Consider the following 22614-nt stretch of genomic DNA (forward strand, 5'->3'; position numbering starts at 1 on the left):
TTTTTGAAGCCTGACAGCTTCAGGATCCCCCCCTTATTTCTTCTCTAAAATCCTGTTGGGTTCAGTAAGTCCCACAGAGCATAGTGCATCATTGTTCTCTAATGCTTTCCTCAGCTGGGCTGACTGAGGATGCCAGTATCCTGTTGGAAGTAGAACTGAACCAGGAACCACAGAATCAAATGTCCTTCATGTTCCTTGGAAGGAGACAGAGCTCACTCAGGCTGTATGAAGTGGGTATACGGCAGCAGTAACTTCAGAACAACATAACATGATCAGCCAAACAGAAGTGAAAAGATAGCCACTGTCTTGAAAATGCACCAGTGTACACATGGCCAAAAGCGTACACCTCGCCAAAGTGGTGTTATAGCTCTCTTATTTATCAGCTGGCAGATTATTCATCACGATTTTCTTTAATCTTCCACTTGACTTTCTCTTGCCATAAGCAATGTTTCTTGGCTACTAACCACTCGCCAACCAATTAGTTTATGACCGGGAGATGCAAATTAATTTGAACATGTATCACTTGAAGCAAATCCCACTGAGATGGATAGGTCTGCTGGAAGAAAAGGATTATCAATCATCCTTACACCAAAAACAAAGGGTTTCTGCATCATGCTGGGTTATACTATTCACACTATGGCTCTCACTGAGCATTTATTTTATTTATTTTTTCGAGATGGAGTTTCACTCTTTCACCCAGGCTGGAGTACAGTGGCGTGATCTTGTCTCACTGCATCTTCCGCCCTGTGGGTTCAAGTGATTCTCCTGCCTCAGCTTCCTGAGTAGCTGGGATTATAGGCACCCACCACCACGCCTGGCTGATTTTTGTATTTTTAGTAGAGATGGGGTTTTGCCATGTCAGTCAGGCTGGTCTCGAACTCCTGACCTCACGTGATCCACATGCCTCAGCCTCCTAAAGTGCTAGGATTAAAGGCGTGAGCCACCACACCTGGGATTTTTAAAGTTTTTATAGATAAGAGTCTTGCTCTGTCACTCAGGCAGAAGTGCAATGGTGCTACGATCATAGCTCACTGCAGACTCCAAATTCTAGTCTCACGGATCCTTCTGCCTCAGCCTCCCAAAGAGCTAGGACTACAGGCAAGCAAAACCATGCCTGGCTAGTTAATTTTTTTTTTTTTTTTTTTTTTTGTAGAGACTGGGTCTTGCTTTGCTGCCCAGATTGGTCTCAAACCCTTGGCTTCAAGTGATCCTCCCTCCTCAGCCTCTCAAAGTGCTGGGATTACAGGCATGAGCCACTGTGCTTGGCCTCTTACTTGGTACATAGTAACATGGCTAAGACATTTGAGTAGGGGGACTTCTCTGAGTTACAGTAGATTTGCAAACAACACTCATCTTGACTGTGGATGCCGAGTCTGAAAATAGTTCATATGGAGTGTGTGCATTGACACCAAATAAGGGGAAAACCAGGGTTTAAGAAGGATCTCAGATACCGCATATGGAGATAGAGAGTTCAGACAAATTGGCAAAAATCCCTAGATTGAGATGAGATTCTGATAACACATTGAAGGGAACAGGACCAAACAAAAGTACAAAATGGGAAAAGAATAGTAGGAAGGCACTAGGGCCAAGAGGGGGAAGGGGATGAAACAAGTGGAAGCTTCCTGATATTAAATAAAGGGGAAGCAGTAACTGTATGGCTAATTAAAGAGCAGAGCCATCTGCCAAGGCAAGTCATTTAGGGAACTTCCGGAGGCAGGGGGATGTAGCAGCTGAAACCTGTTACAGGAATCTGGCACACAGTCTCAGGGGTACTGGCTGCAGACAGCAGGGGAGGAGAAGAAAGTATGACACGTTAAACAGCATAGGCCAGATTGAATCTCAGGCCTTCAGTTTAAGGCAAATTCATCTGGTTATGGGTGCTACTGTTAGTCATTTCCATTTTAGTGTGAATGAAGAACCAATAGTTTATAACAATGGGACCCTGCCAAACATTGTCTGGAGCAAAAGGTGTAAGAACTGCTTCCTCGTCTCTAAATATAATCTATTGGGGTGGTGTTGGGGAGGTTTAGCGCATTTAGATTAAGAACAAAATGCTGGGAGGTAACAGACTATAGTGAGTTTGGAGTATGGACTTGGAACCAGGAATTCTGCTCTGCCACTCCTGCGTTATGCCACACAGCACAAGTTATTTCACTTCCCCTGGTTGATTCATCTGTGAAATGGAATGGCAGTATCCATGTCATTAGACCATCAAAAGGATCAAACAACATACAGCAATTAGCACAGTACCTGGCATGGGGGAAACATTCAAGAAGCATGAGCTGTTGCTTTTCATTTCAGAAACTGAACTTTCATCCAGGAAGGTGAAAGGCAGGGACTTGCCTCAGGAGAGGCAGGAAAATGCTGGCTGGCTTAGGAAGAGGATTTGTGTGTGGTGCAAGGCACAGCAGGAAGCAGACGAGCTGGGGCCCTACCCTCCAATGTGTCTCTGAAAGTGGGAGTCCCATGATTCAGGTGGCATTTCCCAAGATGATTTTGGAGGTCTCCATAGCAGGACGGGACAAGGCAGAGATTAAGTGTCTAACTCAAGGTCATAGCAATGAGAAGAGAGAGAAAAGGGGAAGGCTTGGGAGATTATTCAGGAAGAACTAACATTACCCAGTAACTGATTGGCTGTGGGGAAGGGGGATATGTCTCAAAGGTTACAGCAGGCGGCTGCAGCATGAACAGAAACCGGGGCATCGGTCTGAGGAAGGTGCTGGATTGAAGAAGGAGAAAGGGCGGATTTGGGGTTAAATTTGCTGGATTTCAGGTATCATTTGGGACAAGAGGAGGCACTGAACCCCAGTGGGGAGACCAGAAGTACCAGGGCAAGCACTGTCTATCTGACATTTTAGCTCTGAGAAGGCTATGTGGGTCCTTGGGGTGGAAGGAAGACAGATTTGGCACTCCCTCTCACTAGTTTCTCCAGGAGGAGTTCCATCAGCTCGCTGCTGGCCACCTGGCCCGTCCCCACCCTACCCCAGGTAAGGCAGAGAAGTAGACAGCAAGGCCTTGCTTAGCTTCCAGGCACGTACATGCAGGGCCATTCCACCCAAGAGCAGACCATCCAAAACAATGTGGCCCTGGTGACCGCATGCCCAGATCTTGAGTTGAGTTTCCAGGCTGATTGCTAGTTACCTCTGGATTAATAAGACACCCAATTTTGGCTCCAATCTTTGATGCTGAGAATCTCCTTCGGGAGCATGAAATATATTTTTCTCAAGTGGACATAGGACTCAGATGTCTCCCTACGATGACTGTGAATCTTGTGATAGCTCACAATTATAAGTTTCAACTGACCATGGAACATACAGAGAAAGTTGCTTCTTGCAATATGTTGCTTGTAAACAAATCTCTTATTTGACGATGTTTTCTTTCTTTCTTTTTTTTTTTTTAAATGAAGTCTAGTTCTGTTGCCCAGGCTGAAGTGCAGTGGGGTGATCTCGGCTCACAGCAGCCCTGCCTCCCAGGTTCAAGCAATTCTCCTGCCTCAGCCTCCCGAGTAGCTGATATTACAGGCACATGCCACCACACCTAGCTCATTTTTGTATTTTTAGCACAGATGGGGATTTCATCATGTTGGCCAGGCTGGTCTCGAACTCCTGACCTCAGGTGATCTGCCCGCATTGGCCTCCCAAAGTGGTGGGATTACGGCGTGAGCCACTGCACCCAGCCCTTGGTGATGTTTTCTTATTCTTGTCTTCTTCCTTGTATGGGTCTAGCATTAAAAAAAAGTGGGATACTGACAAAGGGTCTGACTTCAGGGTGTGGTTTTTACCCACAGTGGTTCTGGTACTCGTGGTCTGGTGTCATTCTTGAAGGGACCCTGTTACTGCCATAAAGTAAATCCATGAAGGACATGCAACCATGTTAGGTGTGCAGGGAGTGAGCTCACTCTGTAACCATGTGATGGATGAGGTAACACGGGCTGTGTCAGCAACATTGCCAAGGGATGAGCTAATCTATTCAGCAGGGCTCCCTAAGGAGCTGGAATACCTACACTATCATCCTCAGCAGACTGACTGAGGTCCACACAAGCTGAAGCAGCAGGCTAGGTTTTTAATTGGTTTGGGCACATGGAAGAACTGACCTTATAGAGAGTGCCTTCCTGAGAGGAAACTCCCTCGTGATGTTAACATAGCCTTGGAAACATATTTTTCCACATCTCATGGGCCAGTCCTGTCTGGACTATGACTCACCTTAAATCCAAGGTACTAAATGTTTTTGCTAGCACTTTCCTATTCTGCAAGCACTGAGTTGGTGGGAAGTTTTCATAGGAAACTTATTGCTAACTATGTGGACGGTTACATCTGATTCTGGGATTCCTTGAAGCCTAGCTAGTGAGTTTCCCTAGGACATTTCTCCCCAGCATTTTTTTTTTTTTTTTTTTTTTTTTTTTGAGATGGAGTCTAGCTCTGTCACCCAGGCTGGAGTGCAATGGTGCATTCTCGGCTTGCTGCAACCTCTGCCTCCCGGGTTTAAGTGATTCTCCTGCCTCAGCCTCCCGAGTAGCTGGCATTACAGATATGTGCCACCACGCCCAGCTGATTTTTGTATGTTTAGTAGAAAAGGAGTTTCACCATGTTGGTCAGGCTGGTTTTGAACTTCTGACCTTGTGATCCGCCTGCCTCAGCCTCTCAAAGTGTTGGGATTACAGGCATGAGCCACCGTACCTGGTCTCTCTTCTTTTTTTGAGATTGGGTCTTGCTACATTGCCCAGGCTGGTCTTGGACTCCTGGGCTCAAGCCATCCTTCTGCCTCAGCCTCCTGCGTGGCTGAGACTACAGGTGAGCAGTTACCAAGACTGGCTAGAACACTTCATTTTGGCGTCCCTGCCCACTCCCAGTCCCTGACATACTAACCCAGTGCCTGGTATCCTCAGACATCAGGAAGGGTATCTTGAACTGACCTACCTGTAAATGGAGGCTCACCCATCCTCAAAGCTTAGTCTCTAGCCATAGGCCCTGTGCTAACTAACAAGAATTGCAGTCTGCTTAGAATAGATGTGCTTGGCTGGGCACTGTGGTTCAGGCTGTAATCCCAGCACTTTGGGAGGCCAAGGTGGGCGGATCATGAGGTCAGGAGCTTGAGACCATCTTGGCTAACACAATGAAACTCCATCTCTAGTAAAAATACAAAAAATTAGCCGGGTGTGGTAGCATGCACTTGTAGTCCCAGCTACTTGGGAGGCAGGAGAATCACTTGAACTCAGGAGGCAGAGGTTGGAGTGAGCTGAGATAGTGCCAATGCACTCCAGCCTGGGAGCCAGAATGAGACTCCATCTCAAAAAAAAAAAAAAAAAAAAAAAAAAAAAAAAAGGAAAAAGATGTGCTTAAACCTTGCCCCTGGGGAAGAGGATATAAGAGATTCCCAAGTAATCATCTACTTCAGGAGAGTTGGACTTGCTAAACCTGCTCCTGAGAGCATTTTGGGAAGCTAAAGGCTGAGGCCTGAACTCCCTGGGAGGATGCTACAATGGGGCCAATTCTGCTGTTCCGGGAACACTCTGACAACCAAGGAGGACCAGGAAGCTTAACACCTTGGGTCTTTAGTAGAAGACTAAAGTTCTTTAGCTCCCTGAGAACCAGACAAGTGTTTAGCACCACCCTCTTCAAGGAAGAGCTTTGCACTTTACAAGTCCCAGCAAATCCTTCAGGCCAGGCTGACAGCACTGGACAGTGCCTGTGGGATCTGACAGTGCAGTATAGGGTGACCCTCTTAGACCAGGAGCTACCAAACAGAGATTTGTTCAGTCTCCTGAAGGCTACACAGGTTGGAAAAGATGTCATAGCGGGGCATCTGCAGAAATAGGCAGCAGACATGCAGGGCCAATTGGAAAGGCCTCTGCCACCAGCTACTTGTCTCTAGGAAGGATTCTGTCCTGCAGGAGCTTATCCAGTGGTTGCCAATCCTGGCTGCACACTGGACTCATCTGGGGGTGTCTAAAAAATAGCTATTCCTGGGCTGCATGCCCAAAGATTCTCATTGGTCTGGGCATGGGGTCTGGCACAGGTATCTTAGAAAAAATTTCCAGTCGGATGTGATGGCTCATGCCTGTAATCTCAGCACTTTGGGAGGCCGAGGCTGGTAGATCACGAGGTCAGAAGATTGGGACCATCCTGGTCAACATGGTGAAACCCCGTCTCTATTAAAAATACAAAAATTAGCTGGATGTGGTGGTACATGCTTATAGTCCCAGCTACTCGGAAGGCTGAGGTAGGAGAATTACTTGAACCAGCGAAGTGGAGGTTGCAGTGAGCCGAGATCACGCCAGTGCATTCCAGCCTGGCGACAGAGCAAGACTCTGTCTCAAAACAAACAAACGAACAAATTCCCCAAGTAGAAGCACTCAGTTAAAACACGGTTTTAGAGCAGGAGATTCTCACATGATTTGGAAGACAGGAAAGTGGAAAATTACAGAGGAAGAGAGGGGGCTAGATGAGAAGAAATTATGTTCCTAGGTCTCTTTGGGGAGTGAGAGGCCAAGTCCTACTTGGGAGGTACCAGTATTCGCGGAGAATTGAGAAAATCCAGTAGGCTGGTTCTGAAGGGTACAGACACCTGGTAACACCACTTGATTCACGTGGGGGTGGACAGTGGGCAATGTCTAACTTCCCTTCCTTTGACAGGGACATCAATTCTCCTTCTGGACTGCTTTCCACTTTCATAAAACAGAGCAGTTGCCTCCCACCTGTACCCTTTCCCTCTTCTGCCCTCCTCATTCCTGCCCTTGACTGTGCTGTACAGAGATGGAGCTCTGTGTCCAGAGTGCATGGGTCTTATTTAAAATCCCGCCAACTTGGGAGCAGGTCTCTGCTCATTTCTGGTCCAACCGTCTCTGTTAAGACATTCGATTTGGCTTTAAGAGGGCAAGGAGGAGGATGAATAAAGATCTTTGTGTGTGAATGGCCCCCTTCAGGCTTCCGTGGAGCAGAGGGCAGGATGTGCTGGCTGCTTGGCGGGTGTCTGGCATTTGAATTTGGGTATGTTTTTACCCTCCAGGCTGCTGCCATCGCCACAGCCCAGCCGCTGCGACTCCCTGGCAGACAACCCCAGACGCTCGCCAGCCATGCATAACTGAGCTCCTGCTCTTTCTCAGTGTTTTCCTCTTCTCCAGCTTGGCCCCTTTGGTTGTTTTCTGAGCCCTTTTGTGATGTCCAGAGACTGAAAAGCTCTCCGTTATCTACCCACCCTCTTGCCTCTGCACTCTTGGCTGAGTGTTCTCAGATTTTCTCCCAGCTTCCTAGTAGGATTTTGTGTTTCTTCTCCCATTTTTGGTGCTGTCCCTAAGGCTGAACCTGGAACAGAATACTCCTCTTAATTCCCGTTGGATTAGTTCTTCTCGTGTGTCTTGGGTACTTAGGAGATATATTACTGCGTGTTCAAGTATAGCTACAAGACAAGTTTTCTGAAAGCTAGAGGAATTGAGAAGGTGCTAGATGTGGGTGCAACAAACAATCTGGGCCAGAAAGAGCCGGACTGTTCAGTGAGACTCAGAAGTGCCAAATATCACTGCTCTGAAATCAGGGAAATGGGTATGTGTCTCTGATCACAGGAGAGGAGCACCTGGCTGGTGAGAACTGGAAGGCTTTGCAGGACTTTACGATTTAGCAAGGCAAGTCACACTTGCTCTTAGTGGTCTGGGTGACAGTGGAGCCCATCGGGCTGGGTGTGAGTTGTTAGAGATGGGAACGAGGTGAAGCAAAGCTACGCCAGTGCACGTGGGATGTGTTACCCACAGGAGGAGATCGCAGGGGCATGGAAATACTATCTTCTGCTCTTATTGGCATTTTTCAAATCAGAAATATCTGCATTGGCACTTTGGCTAATTTTAGGCAGTGATTATTTTTCTTTAGTTAATGGTGTTTTCTTTTTTGGAGTTTTGTTTTTTATTTTACTTGAATTATCAGTTCGTCAGCAGTGCAGGGAGACACAGAAAGGGGTTTTCATCGTTTCTATAGATTTTTCTTTTCTTTTTTTGAGACAGGCTCTCACTCTGTTATCCAGGATGGAGTGCAGCGGTACACTCATGGCTCACTGCAGCCTTGTCCTCTAGGGTTCAAGAGATCCTCCCAACTCAGCCTCCCAAGTAGCTGGAACTACAGGCACATACCACCATGCCTGTCTAAGTTTTAAAACTTTTTTGTAGAGACAGGGTCTCCCTGTGTTGCCTAGGCTGGTCTTGAACTCCTGGACTCAAGTGATCCCCCTGCCTTAGCCTCCCAAAGTGTTGGGATTACATGTGTGAGCCACTGCACTCATCCATAGATTGTTTTCTTGTTTTTGTTTTTTGGAGACAGAGTTTTGCTCTTGTTGCCCAGGCTGGAGTACAGTGGTATGATTTTGGTTCAATGCAACCTCCGCCTCCCAGGTTCAAGCAATTTTCCTGCCTCGGCCTCTTGAATAGCTGGGATTACAGGCATGGGCCACCATATCCGGCTAATTTTGTATTTTTAGTAGAGATGGGGTTTCTCCATGTTGGTCAGGCCGGTCTCAAACTCTCGACCTCAGGTGATCCACCCACCTCGGCCTCCCAAAGTGCTGGAATTATAGGTATGAGCCACCGTGCTTGGCCCATGGATTAGGTTTTAAAGGTGGGGATATTATGCCTTTAAAGGACTGGGAGAAACTAACATGCAAAGTATCCTAAGGGTGAGGTGAACCTGGGGCTTGTAGAACTTCCAAAGTCATTCCTTCTAGAGCAACCATCAGTACTGGCCTTGGAGATTTTATTCTTTTGTTTACATAAATGAAAATAATTTCCTCATAAAACAAGGGATTTCAGATTTGGCGCCACTTCAGAGCAACCATACGTAAAAGTAGGAAACTCATTATTTATAGGCAAAGGAAGAAATTGTTCTCAAAACTCCTGAAATTGGCCTTGGAGCTGCTGTTTATGCCTCCCTCATCCTTGCTTTTTGGGTACATTCTCAGGGAGTCCCTTTAACAAAATGTGTGACTTTTAGGAAGATGGACGCTTCAAAGATGATGAATGGATCTCTGAACCTGGCTAAGGCAGCAGAGTTCAAACACCAGGACAATGCTTTTTCACAAACACCGGCTGCTTGTCAACAAGGGGAAGAGGTAGAAAGTATTCCCGGTTTATCTAGTATATGGGAAAGGATTATGGTCTCTGAGCCAGTAAATCAGCTGAAATGACACTTGAAGACTTAAAAAAAAAAAAAGGTAAAAAAGTGAAAAGCTTTTTACTTTTTTTTGCTTTGAAAAAGCTCAAAGTAAACTCAGAGAAAATAAGAACAAGACCTCTTGGGATATGTATGACTTTGACCTGTCTCCAAATTTCCTCCCCATATTCGTGGGAGCTTGGCCCCTGTGAAGAACAGGGAGTCATAGTCTGTAGAACAGAGAAGAGAAGATTAATCTCATTCACTAAAAATTCCTGGGTAATTTTTTTTTGAATCAGCGAGGAGCATTTTAACTTACAAAAACATAAGGAATAATAATTCTATAAATATTTCATAAGGTTAGTGCTAGCTAGCTTTCCTCGAGGGTATGTAATGTGCTGAGAAGATGAATAAAGAACAGATCTTTCTGGAACATACTGATTATCATATGTTAAACTGGGCTGAACAGAGGTTCAATTCATAATAATTAGGGAACATCAAAAAAATAATGTCAGAGGCATCAGGTTACTTGACTTCAAACTATACTACTAGCACTATGGTAACCAAAACAGCATGGTACTGGTACAAAAACAAATATGTAGACCAATGGAACAGAATAGAGAGCCTGGAAATAAGGCTGCACACCTACAACCATCTGATCTTTGACAAAGATGAGAAAAACAAGCAATGGGGAAAAGACTCCCTATTCATTAAATGGTGCTGGGATAACTGGCTAGCCATCTGCAGAAGACTGAAGCTGGACTCCTTCCCTACATCATATACAAAACTTAACTCAAGATGGATCAAAGACAAACGTAAAACCTCAAACTACAAAAGCCCTGGAAGACAACCTAGGCAATACCATTCTGGACATAGGAACAGGTAAAGATTTCATGACAAAGACACCAAAAGCCATTGTAACAGAAGCAAAAATTGACAAATGGGATCTAATTAAACTTACGAGCTTTTGCACAGCAAAAGAAACTATCAACAGAGTAAACAGACAACCTACAGAATGGGAGAAAATATTTGCAAACTATTCATCTGACAAATGTCTAATATTCAGCATCTATAAGGAATTTAAATAAATTTACAAGAAAAAAACAACCCCATTAAAAAGTGGGCAAAGGACATGAACAGACACTTTTCTAAAGAAGACATACACATGGCCAACAAGCATACGAAAAAAAGCTTAACATCGCCGATCATTAGAGAAATGCAGATCAAAACCACAATGAGGTACCATCTTACATCAGTCAGAATTGCTATTATTAAATAGTCAAAAAAACAACAGATGCAGGCAAGGTTGCAGAGAACAGGGAACACTTACACACTGTTGGTGGGAGTGTAAATTAGTTCAGCCATTGTGGAAAGCAGTCTCAAAGAGCTAAAAACATAACTACCATTTGATACAGCAATCCCATTCCTGGGTATATACCCAGAGGGATATAAATCATTCTACCATAAAGACACATGCATGGGAATGTTCACTGTAGCACTATTCACCATAGCAAAGACACGGAATTAACCTAAATGCCCATCAATGACAGATTGAATAAAGAAAATGTGGTGCATATATACCATGGACTATTATGCAGCCTTAAAAAAGAATGAGATCATGTCTTTTGCAGGAATGCAGATGGAGCTGCAGGCCATTATCCTCAGCAAATTAACGCAGGAGCAGAAAACCAAATATCACATGTTCTCACTCATAAGCAGGAGTTAAATGATAAGAACTCATGAACACAAAGAAGGGAACAACAGACACTGGGGTCTACTTGAGGATGGAGGGTAGGAGGAGGAAGAGGAGCAGAAAAGATAACTATTAGGTACTAGGCTTAATACCTGGGTGATAAAATAATCTGTACAACAAACCCCCATGACACGAGTTTATCTATGTAACAAAGCTGCACAAGTACCCCCAAACCGAAAATAAGCCTTTTTTTTTTTAAAAAAAAAGTATATTTAAAAATAAAAAAGAAAAATATCATCTAATCATCATCAACTTTAATATGTATCCCTATAATGAGAGCACTAATTTCTATTACTGCTCAGCTGAATTCATTCCTTAAGGGGAAATTTCTATAGAAAATGGTATAAAAGGTGAGAAAGGTCTACAATCATACTAACTAAATCACATTTCAGCACTGTATGGCATTAAGCAGGTGAAACATGGAATGGATTAATTTGTTCCAGTCCATCATGAACTAAATGCTATGCTGGGTCACATGAGGAATAGAGAGATGATAGAGTTGGACTCCTGTCCCATAGGGAGTTACAATCAGGAAGTGAAGACAGACAAGTATACATGCAATTATAATACAGTGAAGTGCTACCTGTCCTACAATAGAAATACAAATATAAAAAATAATCTCCTGGGCTGTATTCCCAGAGTTCCCAGACAAACAGGGTCTGGCTGCTTGTTCTCGAGTCCAATAACAAGATGCAGACAGACTGGGAAGGAGGGAGTTTATTTCTGCAACCAGTTACAGGGAGAAGGTCCAAGAAGCTCACCAGATCAACTCAAAGTTACAAGTTTTCCTTTAGCTTATATGTACAATTCAAGCTCTATGCCTACTTGTGGGAGTGTTTCTTAATCTGATTTTAACTACGGGTCTACGGGTAGGAAAGTTTCTTAAGTGGGTGTTGGTACACCCACTTGCTCTGCACCAAGACTCTTGGTACAGAGTCTTGCTCTGTTGCCCAGGCTGGAACACAATGGTGTGATCTCGGCTCAATGCAACCTCCGTCTCGTTCAATGATTCTCCTGCCTCAGCCTTCCGAGTAGCTGGGATTACAGGCACATGCCACCATGTCCAACTAATCTTTTGTATTTTAAGTAGAGATGGGGTTTCACCATGTTGGTCCGGCTGGTCTTGAACTCCTGACTTCATTATCCACCCACCTCAGCCTCCCAAAGTGCTGAGATTACAGGCGTGAGCCACTGCCCCTGGCCATTGGTGCATGCTTTTATCACTCCATCAGGTTTGAGGTTGAGGAAGTCCAGGTAAGGTTCTAATGGGTTTGTTTTTGCATTCGCGCTTTCTTCCTCAGGCACCAGTTTCCCCAGTTTATTATCCATTTTTTTCTACTTCTGCTTTAATGTTTAACTTACACATTCATCATTACAGCAAAGTGCTTATGAAGATCCAGCCTGCTACACCAGCACTTTGGGATGCCGAGGTGGGAGAATCACTTGAGCCCAGGAGTTTGACACCAGCCTGGGAGCCTGGGCAATATAGTGAGACCCCATCTCTAAAAAATAAAATATAAATTAGCCAGGCATGATGGTGTGCCCTGTAGTTCCAGCTAATCAAGAGGCTGAGGCAGGGGGACTACTTAAGCCTGGGAGGTCAAGGCTGCAGTGAGCTATGACTGCACCACTGTTCTCTAGCCTGAATGACAGGGCAAAAATAAAAAATAAATAAAAATAAAAATAAAAACCCTGTAGTCCGCACTACTCAAGAGGCTGAGCTGGGAGGATTGCTTAAACCCAGGAGTTTGAGGCTGTAGTGTCTGTGATTGTGCCTGAGAGTAGCCACTGGACTGCAGCCTGGGGCAACATAGTGAGACCTCATCTCTAAAAAAAAAAAAAAAAAATCTTACTGAGTAGGTCAGAACTAAATTCATGAAAGGGGAAATGGGCTTTCAAAAGTTAAAAATGGTGGGTGGGGATAAGTAAGAAAATTTCAGGCAAGGTGATCAGTATGTTCAAGATGTGGGAATACTGTGTGTGCCAGGTGCTGTGGCTCACGCCTGTAATCCCAGCAATTTGGGAGGCCGAGGCGGGTGGATCACGAGGTCAGGAATTCGAGACTGGCCAAGATGGTGAAATCTCATCTCTACTAAAAATACAAAAATTAGCTGGGTGTGGTGGTGGGCACCTGTAAGGGGAGCTCCTCGGGAGGCTGAGGCAGGAGAACTCCTTGAACCCCGGAGGCGGGTCCATTTTGATTTGCAGTGAGCCGAGATTGTGCCACTGCACTTTAGCCTGGGTGACTGAGACAGGCATGATGGTGTGCCCTTGTATTCCCAGACCTTGCCAAAAAAAAAAAAAAAAAAAAGCAAGCAAGCAAGCAAGCTGTGTGTCATTTGCAGGAAAAAATAAAAATACAATAGCCCACCCTTATCCCTGCAGGGGATGCTTTCAAACACCCCCAGTGGATGCCTGAAACTGGATAGTACTAAATTTATACAGAATATATTAATACTATGTGTATATATATATATACAGTATATATTAATACTATGTATATATATATGTGTATACACACACACACACACACACCCACCCCTCTGATAAAATCTATTTTGTAAATTAGGCACAGTAAGAGATTAACAACCATAACTAATAATAAAATAGAACAACTCTAACAATACACCAACTTTATTATTCTTGCACTTTGGGGCCATTGTTAAGTAAAATAAGGGTTTCTTGGAACATGAGCACTATGATACCATGACAGTCAATCTGATAACCGAGACATCTACTGACTGACTAATGAGTGGGTGGCGTCGACAACTTGGACACCCTACACAAAGGGGTAATTCACATCCTGGCCTGGACAGAGCTGGATGGGGTGAGATTTCATCACACTCCTCAGGACTGTGTGAAATTTAAAATCAGAATTCGTTTGTTTTTGGAATTTCTCATGTAATATTTTCATACCCAGGTTGACTATAAATAACTGAAACTGTGGAAAGCAAAACCATGGATGAAGGCAGGCTGCTGTACTTTACATTAATAATGGGCTTTACACCTCACAGAGAAGTTTTTTACTTTTTTAAAAATAATGAGACAGGGTCTTGCTATGTGGCCAGGCTGGTCTCAAATTCCTGGGCCCAAGCGATCCTCCTGCTTTGGCCTCCCAAAGTGCTGAAATTACAGGTGTGAGCCACAGTGCCTGGCCTCACAGCAAGTTTTATATCCATGACTTCATTTTGATTTTCCTAGCAATCTTGTGAGAGAAGCCAGTCATTTTACAGGTAAAGAAATTGAGGTTAAGTGAGGCTAAGTATCTTGTGTGAGGTCACATGGACTGGAAATGGGGTTGGTAGGTCACAAATTTAGGTTTTCTGAGTCCAAACCCAGAGCCTCCCTCATGCAGGGTTAGGGTTCGGGTTAGGGTTAGGGTTATGCCTCGCTACACAATCTGTATGGCTGGGGTGTTCTGTCTCATTTTGCTTTGTTGGAGAGTGAGGTGTTTGGGGAGAAGAAAACAGAATCTTAAGAACTGTAGCCTAGACTAGATTACAGAGGTTTCCAATGTCAAGCCAAGGCAGTTAGTTATGTCTACAAATTACCAAAATAGAAAAACAAGAGAGTAAAAGCATGAATATATTTTGGGGAAAAGGCTACATATTGCTAGAATCATAAACGGAGGTAATGGCTTACTATTTGCACACAGTCTGAAATGTTTGAGGTGTTGTCTGAGTGGTATAAGTAGCTTAGACTTGCAACCCCACATAGGTGAGAATCATCCTCCTTCTCCTGAGTGCTGGGTAGATGATAACCCCATTGTGGCCAAATGGCTAACCTCCTACCCACAACTTAGAACAAAGTGATCTGAGAACTCCAGCCCTTTTTATTGGATTTTAATGTTTTCAATTAGTGTTTAATGTGAAAATCAGTATTTGAAAATATGCTTCATGTTTTGTCTTGCAAATTACTAAAAGAATGCCATATGCCATAGAATTACCTTGGATGGCAGGAATCCTAGGAAAACTTTAAAAATCAATGTTAACACTTGGTAAATACTCCTGGGAAAAATATTTTCTCTCTGGGATTTGAAATGTTTTAGATTTACATTTTCCTCTTGAGAAAAACTTTCTAACTACCAGGAAGAAGGTAATGGTCCTGAATAAATACATTTACTAAACTGTAAAATCCAGAACAGATAAGATCTGGTTCTGAGTAGCTTTTCCCAGCCTCATTTCTTGCCTCTTCCCTCCTCAACCCTGAGCTCCAGCCATAATAAACTTCCTGTGACTCCTCAAGCATGTCTTGCTCTCCCTAGCCCCTCGCCTTTGCACATGCCATTCCTTTTCCTAGAATATTTCTCGAATTTCCCACCCCGCCCTACCTTTGCTTGGTTAACTCCTAGATATCCTTTGTATCTCAGATTAGTTTCCTTTTTGTTTGACAAACCTCCCTTAACCCTTCCTCACCCCTCTTCACTCCTGAATCCAGCCCCTCCAGCTTAGAATGGGGTCCTGGTTCTTACATGGCTCTGTCTTATCATAGCATTTTCACAATGCATTGAAATTGTCTGCATATCGTGGGCTCAGTGCTGCTAAGGACCATCAATTTATTATCTCTAATTCTTTTCTGTGATCCAATGCCTGGCGCTGGTAATCGGCATCAAGCAGGTAATCAAAATCTGCTGAGTAGTTGAGTGAACCAATGTTACTACCAAAATACACACCACTTAGCATTTTCCTATGAAGGTTTAAATAGCAAGAGTTTAGGAACCATTCCAAGAAACTGGCTTTTGTTGTTGATCATTGAAAAGATTTTCAGGGAACTCGGGACTATGCTAGACATAGCTAGCTATGACTACTTTTATTCCAGTTTGTACAAGGGCATAGTTTAGCATTTGGAAAAGATTAAAGTGCAGAGATTTTGATTAACTGTGACCTATTTAAAAATTGGTCCTCAGCCATTCGTAGGTACAAACAGGTCAATGTTTGGGTAATGCCCTTTTTATGTTCCTGACTCAGCCACTCAACTAGAGCAATAAAATGACCACAGTTGCTGATTCGCAATTTTTACCCTAATACTAACATAGATCATAAGTTAAATATCTATAAAACAGAAGCAATTTCACCTAAAAACTTAAGATAAAACCCAGGAGATAAAAGATAAACACTGTAGCAAAATATTCCTTTATTAGTCAGTTTATAAAATTTAAAAATTGGAGGTTAAGCCCTCAGATTTTTTAGTGGGAGAAACCAGAGTGACGATTAGAACAAACTCTAAAACTGCAGGCCAGCCGGAAGTGCCGGTTTTCAAGATGGCGGCCGCCAGGTGCTCCGGTCTGTCTGCCCCGGAGGCCGTGACTGTCAGACTCCTTGGTGTCCTATGGGTAGTCTCAGTCACCACAGGACTCTGGGGGACTGTTGCCACCTCTGCCGGGGGCGTGGAGTCGCTTAAGTGTGAGGACCTCAAAGTGGGACAATATCCTTGGTGGGGAACACCCCCTTTGGAGGCCAGGTAGAGTTGGGGTTGCAGATCCAAAAATAAATGAAGCTACGCAAGAATCAGTTAACTGTACAAACCACACAGCTCATGTTTCGTGTTTTCCAGCACCCAACATAACTTGTAAGTATTCCAGTGGCAATGAAACACATTTTACTGGGAATGAAGTTGGTTTTTTCAAGCCCATGCCTTGCCGAAATGTAAATGGCTATTCATACAAAGTGGCAGTTGTATCGTCTCTTTTCTTGGATGGTTGGGAGCAGATCTATTTTACCTTGGATACCGTGTCTTGGGTTTGTTAAAGTTTTGCACTGTAGGGTTTTGTGGAATTGGGAGCCTAATTGATTTCATTCTTATTTCAATGCAGATTGTTGAACCTCCAGATGGAAGTAGTTACATTATAGATTATTATGAGACCAGACTTACAAGACTATTACTAATGAAACATTTAGAAAAACACAATTATATCTGTAAACATTTTTAAAATGAAACAGATTTGAGCTACCTTGATTTTAATAACTTCTAATATGCAGATTTAATGTATCCTCATATATAATCTTTAAAAATTTCCCTTTTTTCCTTCATATACATTTTATGAGTTCTATATAATTTTTTGGGGTTTTTGTCTTGTTGATTTAGTTAAAAGTATATTATTCTGAGATTTATTTAATAAGACTTTCTTTGAGAGTTGTATAATAGTGTTTCTTGGGCTTCTGTCTCTATGAGAGATAGCTTATTACTCTGATACTCTTTAATCATTTAGAAAGGCAAGTTGCCACTTGTCATTTTTGTTTCTGAAAAATAAAAGTATAACTTATGCACAAAAAAACTAAACAAAACAAAAAAACCTGCAGGCCAGCGTGATGGCTCACACCTGTAATTCCAGGACTTCGGGAGGCCAAGGTGGGCAAATCCCTTGAGTCCAGGAATTTGAGAGCAGACTGGGCCACATGGTAAAATCCCATCTCTACTAAATAAATAAATAAATAAGCAGACAAGCTATGCGTGATGGCATGTGCCTGTGGTCCCAGTTACTTGGTGGGCTAAGGTGGGAGGATCCCTTGAGTCCAGTGATCTTCCCACCTCAGAAGGTTGCAGTGAGTTGAGATTGCACCACTGTACTCCAGCCTGGGTAACTCAAAAACAGACAAACATAACTGCAGAAGGGCAAGTCTGTGTTGACAAGCAATATTTTTGTATTGGGAAAATGGATTTAAAAGAAATGGTCAGCAAAGCATAAGCCTCAGTTATACAAAGATATTAGGAACATTTGTATGATTTTAAGAGAAAACACCAACTTAGATTTTATTTCCCAGCGTGAAAAAATTGCTGGTTCCACAAAGCAGAGGGAAATCTCTTAGTTATGTGCAGATCCTTTCTAATGAGTTGAGTGGCAAGAGAAAGGATAGAGATTCTCCTCTTGTGGTAGATAAATCCTTCTCTACTAATTTTGGAGTATAATATTTTTATATTCCTAAATTATGGCATAGCCAATGAACTTGAGCCTTAGAAGCACTCTGAGATCCATCTTGACCAAATCTCTTATAGACGAGGCCCCAGGGATTAGATATTGGCCTAAGCTCATTCCTAGATAATGGCAGAAAAGGAACTAGAATTATATGAATTCAACTTCTTATACTTTATTTATATTATTTATTTATATTTTTTGAGACAGAGTCTCGCTCTGTCACCAGGCTAGAGTTCAGTGGTGCGATCTTGGCTCACTGCAACCTCCAACTTCCTGGTTCAAGCTATTCTCCTGCCTCAGCCTCCTGAGTAGCTGGGATTACAGGCACACACCACCACACCCAGCTAATTTTTGTATTTTTTAGTAGAGACGAGGTTTCACCATGTTGGTCAGGATGGTCTCAGTCTCCTGATCTCATGATCTGCCTACCTCGGCCTTCCAAAGTGCTGGGATTACACGCTTGAGCCACTGCGCCCAGCCCCAATTTCTTGCACTTTATTAATAACACAGCAAAAACATGATCTGTTCTCAATCAGGTGGCTGTCATGTAAACAGTGTGAAGCTGAGAGATTAGGAAGGTGCTGAGAAAAGCCATTTAGCCTCCACAGCTCCACTGCCTAGGCAGATGGTCAGCAGACAGTTTAGTAGTGGGAGTATTTCCAATTTTCATGAATAAAACATGGACAAATAAGATAACGCTGGCTCCAGGAAAGTAATTCCCACAGTTCCCCTGAGCCTTGGATTTGGAAACTGAAGCCCATCCTTGAATTAGGGAACATCACAAACGGTTCTGGGGAGAACTCTCCATGTGGCCTCAGCCCACGTTTGGAGGTGGGTCAAGGCCCCAGGTGCCGGCTTGCCCACAAGCTAAGGCTGAGACAGTAAAAGAAAAAAGTCCTCCCCAAACACACACATAAGCAAAACCCATCTTCCTGTGTTCTCTGCCAAGAGAGCTGGAGCAAAAGAGATGAGTTTGGGACTCTGATTCATCCATCAAGACAGATAAACTCAGTCCATGGAGGTTAGGAGGGCAATTTATAAAGCAAACAAAAGTTGAGTTTTGGAAAGGGGCTGTGGAGAAAATAAAGATGACATCCTGGGAATTTAACTCCATGATGAGAAGCAGCTCACTCTTGACGCGTGGAGTACTGAAAATGCCAACAGGCAAACACCCTCAAAAGGCAGTTTCAGAGGCTCTCCCACCAAGATGTCAGCCCTCCTCCCAATCCACAAAAATGTGCAGTTTGGGTTCTGAGCTAGTGTCCTGCTGAGCTGAAGGAGCATCTCCAGTGGAGAAGAGGGCCTGGTGGCACCATTCCATTTCAGCAGCAGCAAACGAAGCTCTGATTGGTATAAGGTACTTCCTCCAGCAGTGCCAAGCTCCAGGGCTGGCCTGGGGCATCCACCCTTGCTCCCTGGTCAAAGCCACTGTCTTTACCTGCATCATTTCTCTGCTGGCCTTCCGGCCTCATCCTCAGTAAATCTCTGACACGTCTTTGAGCTACTGACTCCGTTCCTGTTACCTCTCTCCGTTCCACGGGCCTGGCTCCCAGAGGATGCTCAGGGTTGCCTGGCCAGGTGTTCCTTTGCCCCCTCCCCCATCTCCAGCTCCGGCACTGACCATAGCTGTGACTCTGTGCTCACACTTAATACACTCACTCTTTCTTTGTCCCTGAACATCACTAGAATATCTGGCTAAGGTCCTGTCCACCCTTCTGGTGGCATGGGTCTTCCGCCCCTTTATCAAATCCCCCCTTTTTAGGTGGAGCTAATTCTGCTCCCTGCAAGTGTGGGCTGCACTTAGTGACTTACTCTGGTGACACACTTGAGCAGAATATAGTGGGAGGACAATGCATGACTGCAGCTTCTTTCTTGCTTTTTGTGGGATCAGTTGCTCAGGGAGAAGCCAGTTGCCGTGTTGTTAGGATGCTCAAAGAGCACAAAGGAGAGGTCCATGTTATGAGGAGCTGGGGCCTCCTGACAACGGCCATGTCAGTGAGTCAATCCAAAGCCAGGACAAAGTTCCTGGTGACATACTGACTGCAGCCTCATGGAACTCTCCAGGCCAGAACCACAAAACTAAGCTACTCCAAAGTTTCTGACCCACAGAAACTGTGTGAGATGGCAAATATTTATTACTGTTTTAGGCTACTAAGTTTTAGACTAATTTATTATGTAGCAGCAAACAACTAGTATATTTTCTTTTAGTTTTAATTTTTTTTTTTTTTTTTTTTTTTGAGACAGAGGCTTGCTTTGTCACCCAGGCTGGAGTGCAATGGCATAATCTCAGCTCATGGCAACCTCCGCTTCCTGGGTTCAAGCGATTCTCCTGCCTCTGCCTCCTGAGTAGCTAGGATTATAGGCATGTGCCACCATGCCCAGTGAAGTTTTGTATTTTTAGTAGCGATGGGGTTTTACCATTTTGGTCAGGCTGGTTTCAAACTCCTGACCTCAGATGATCCACCTGCCTCGGCCTCCCAAAGTGTTGAGATTACAGGCATGAACCTCCGCCCCTGGCCTTACTTGTTTTAAAAGAAGGGAAAAATGAATAATACAACATCTTTGAACTTTCTCCATCATCAGCTACAGTTCTTTCTTAATAATTATAATCTCTTTTTGGAACTTTTTTTTTTTCTAATCTGTTTTTAGTCATAAAGTCTTCTCTCCAAGAGTTAGGGTAAAAACCAAAAACAGGCCAGGCACGGTGGCACTTTGGAAGGCTGAGGCGGGCGGATCATGAGGTCAGGAGATCAAGACCATCCTGGCTAACATGGTGAAACCCTGTCTTTACTAAAAATACAAAAAATTAGCTAGGGCATGGTGGTGTGCGCCTGTAATCCCAGCTAGTTGGGAGGCTGAAGCAGTGGAATTGCCTGAACCCAGGAAGCGGAGGTTGCAGTGAGCTGACATCACACCACTGCACTCCAGCCTGGGCGACAGAGACTCCATCTCAAAAACAAAAAAACAAACAAACAAAAAAACACCCCACCAAAAGCAAAACAAAGTATCAATAACACAGACTCATAGAAGGTCCTCATGGATCAACAGTTATTTATATGGGAACATTATGACTTGACCCCAGGAAGATGTCTGCAATGATAATATATATTTTCAAGGGCCGTTCTTAACCTGTTCTTTGTACCTGCCGTCCTAGAATCTTTTGTGTTACTTTCCTCATTATACAAAAACGAACTGGAACTTACATCTTCCCGGGACCCCCAAAACATAAGCCTTAACTGTGAGCATCTGAAACCTTAAATGGTCCATAGAAGACACAAAGGATGTTTTTTTTTGTGTGTGTTAGTTTTGTATTTACACTTTAAGAAATAATAAGTGAGATTAACTCATCATAACACAGATGTACCTGTAGGACACTATGCTAAGAGAAATAAGCCAGTCCCAGGAGAGCAAATATGACGTGATTCCATTTGTATGAGGTATCTAAAGTATTTAAACTTACAGAAGCAGACCCAGAATGGTGGTTGCCAGGGGTAAGGGAGAAATGAGTAGTTGCTATTCAATGGGTATAAAGTTCCAGAGATCCGCTGTCAACATGAGCTTATAGTTAACAACACTGTATTGCACACTTAAGTTTGTGAAGAGGGCAGATTTCATATTATGTATTTTTTTATTTAACCACAAAACACATAAAGAAAAAACAGTGAGATTAAAATGACCTTATTCCACGATTCAAAGCAGTGATTGCTTTTTTGCAGCACTCCAGCACTTCTCCAATAGACCACTGAGTGTTGTATGCTCTTAAAAATTCCTCAAAACTAAAACAAAATGTTTTACTTTTTATAAAAAAACAAAAAAAAATGTTGCTCTCTTCTCCCTGGGGAATAATTGGCAAGGAGGGGAAAAAAGGTGGATATAATAAAATGTCTAAACCAAACATAAGGAGAAGAGGTTGCAATGACAAGAAATCTGGGAATCACTGATCTGGAGATATGTTGAGGTTTCGAAAGAAGTGGGCTTTAGGCTGGGAGTGGTGGCTGGTGCCTGTAGTCACAGCACTTTGGGAGGCTTAGGTGGGCAGATCTCTTGAGCTCAGGAGTTCAAGACCAGCCTGGGCAGTACAGCGAAACTCTGTCTCTACAAAAAATATGAAAATCAGCCCTGTGTGGAGGTGCATGCCCATAGTCCTAGCTACGTGGGAGGCTGAAGTGGGAGGATCGCTTGACCCTGGGAGGTGAAGATTGCAGTGAGCTGAGATTGTGCCACTGCACTCTAGCCTGGGTAACAGAGATACTGTCTCTCTCTCTCTTTTTTTTTTTTTTTTTTTTTTTAAAGCCAGCTTTAACAAAAAATATCTGAGCATTTGAAATACTAACCTCCAGTCAAAGGGCTGACACCACCCGTTTACTAATTCCCCCTATAGCAAAGACATGTAGACACAATACCAAGGGAAGTGGGGGAAACGGTGGCCAGTGACAAGTGACGACGATGAGCAATGAGCTAACATCATTTTCAGTAACGGCAGAAGAAAGTAAACGAGACTGCAATCCTTTCTTTTCCGTAGTGCATGGTTGGAGTCAAAAATGAAGAACATATAAATGGCAAGATTCTGTCATATCATTTCCCACAGAAAAAAGAAAAGAAAATACAAAAAGATGGGACATGGCAAATGACAGGCTGAACTGCCACAGTGCACACATATGATTATCACTGCCAAGCAGTAAACCAGGAATGGGATTAGTTGAAGGCACTGAGGGAAGTGAAAGGAAACTCTGGATATACAAGGAGAAAGGGATAGATTGTATTTAAATTTAGAACATGGGCTCATGCCCTCAAAGTTCACTGACAGCTAGAGCATGCTG

General features: G+C 43.6%; 1 protein-coding gene and 1 pseudogene across 1 annotated transcript in view; one reads left to right on the forward strand and one right to left on the reverse strand.

The window, feature by feature from the left end:
• The window catches only part of IGFBP7 (insulin like growth factor binding protein 7), an 86539-nt gene that overhangs the window by 19279 nt on the left and 44646 nt on the right, over positions 1–22614 (reverse strand). The window lies entirely within an intron of this gene.
• LOC116548798 lies at positions 16136–16800 on the forward strand (annotated as a pseudogene).

This window comes from Sapajus apella, unplaced genomic scaffold, assembly GCF_009761245.1.
Source record: "Sapajus apella isolate SASKATOON/1434 unplaced genomic scaffold, GSC_monkey_1.0 scaffold5, whole genome shotgun sequence".
Classification (NCBI taxonomy): Eukaryota; Metazoa; Chordata; class Mammalia; order Primates; family Cebidae; genus Sapajus; species Sapajus apella.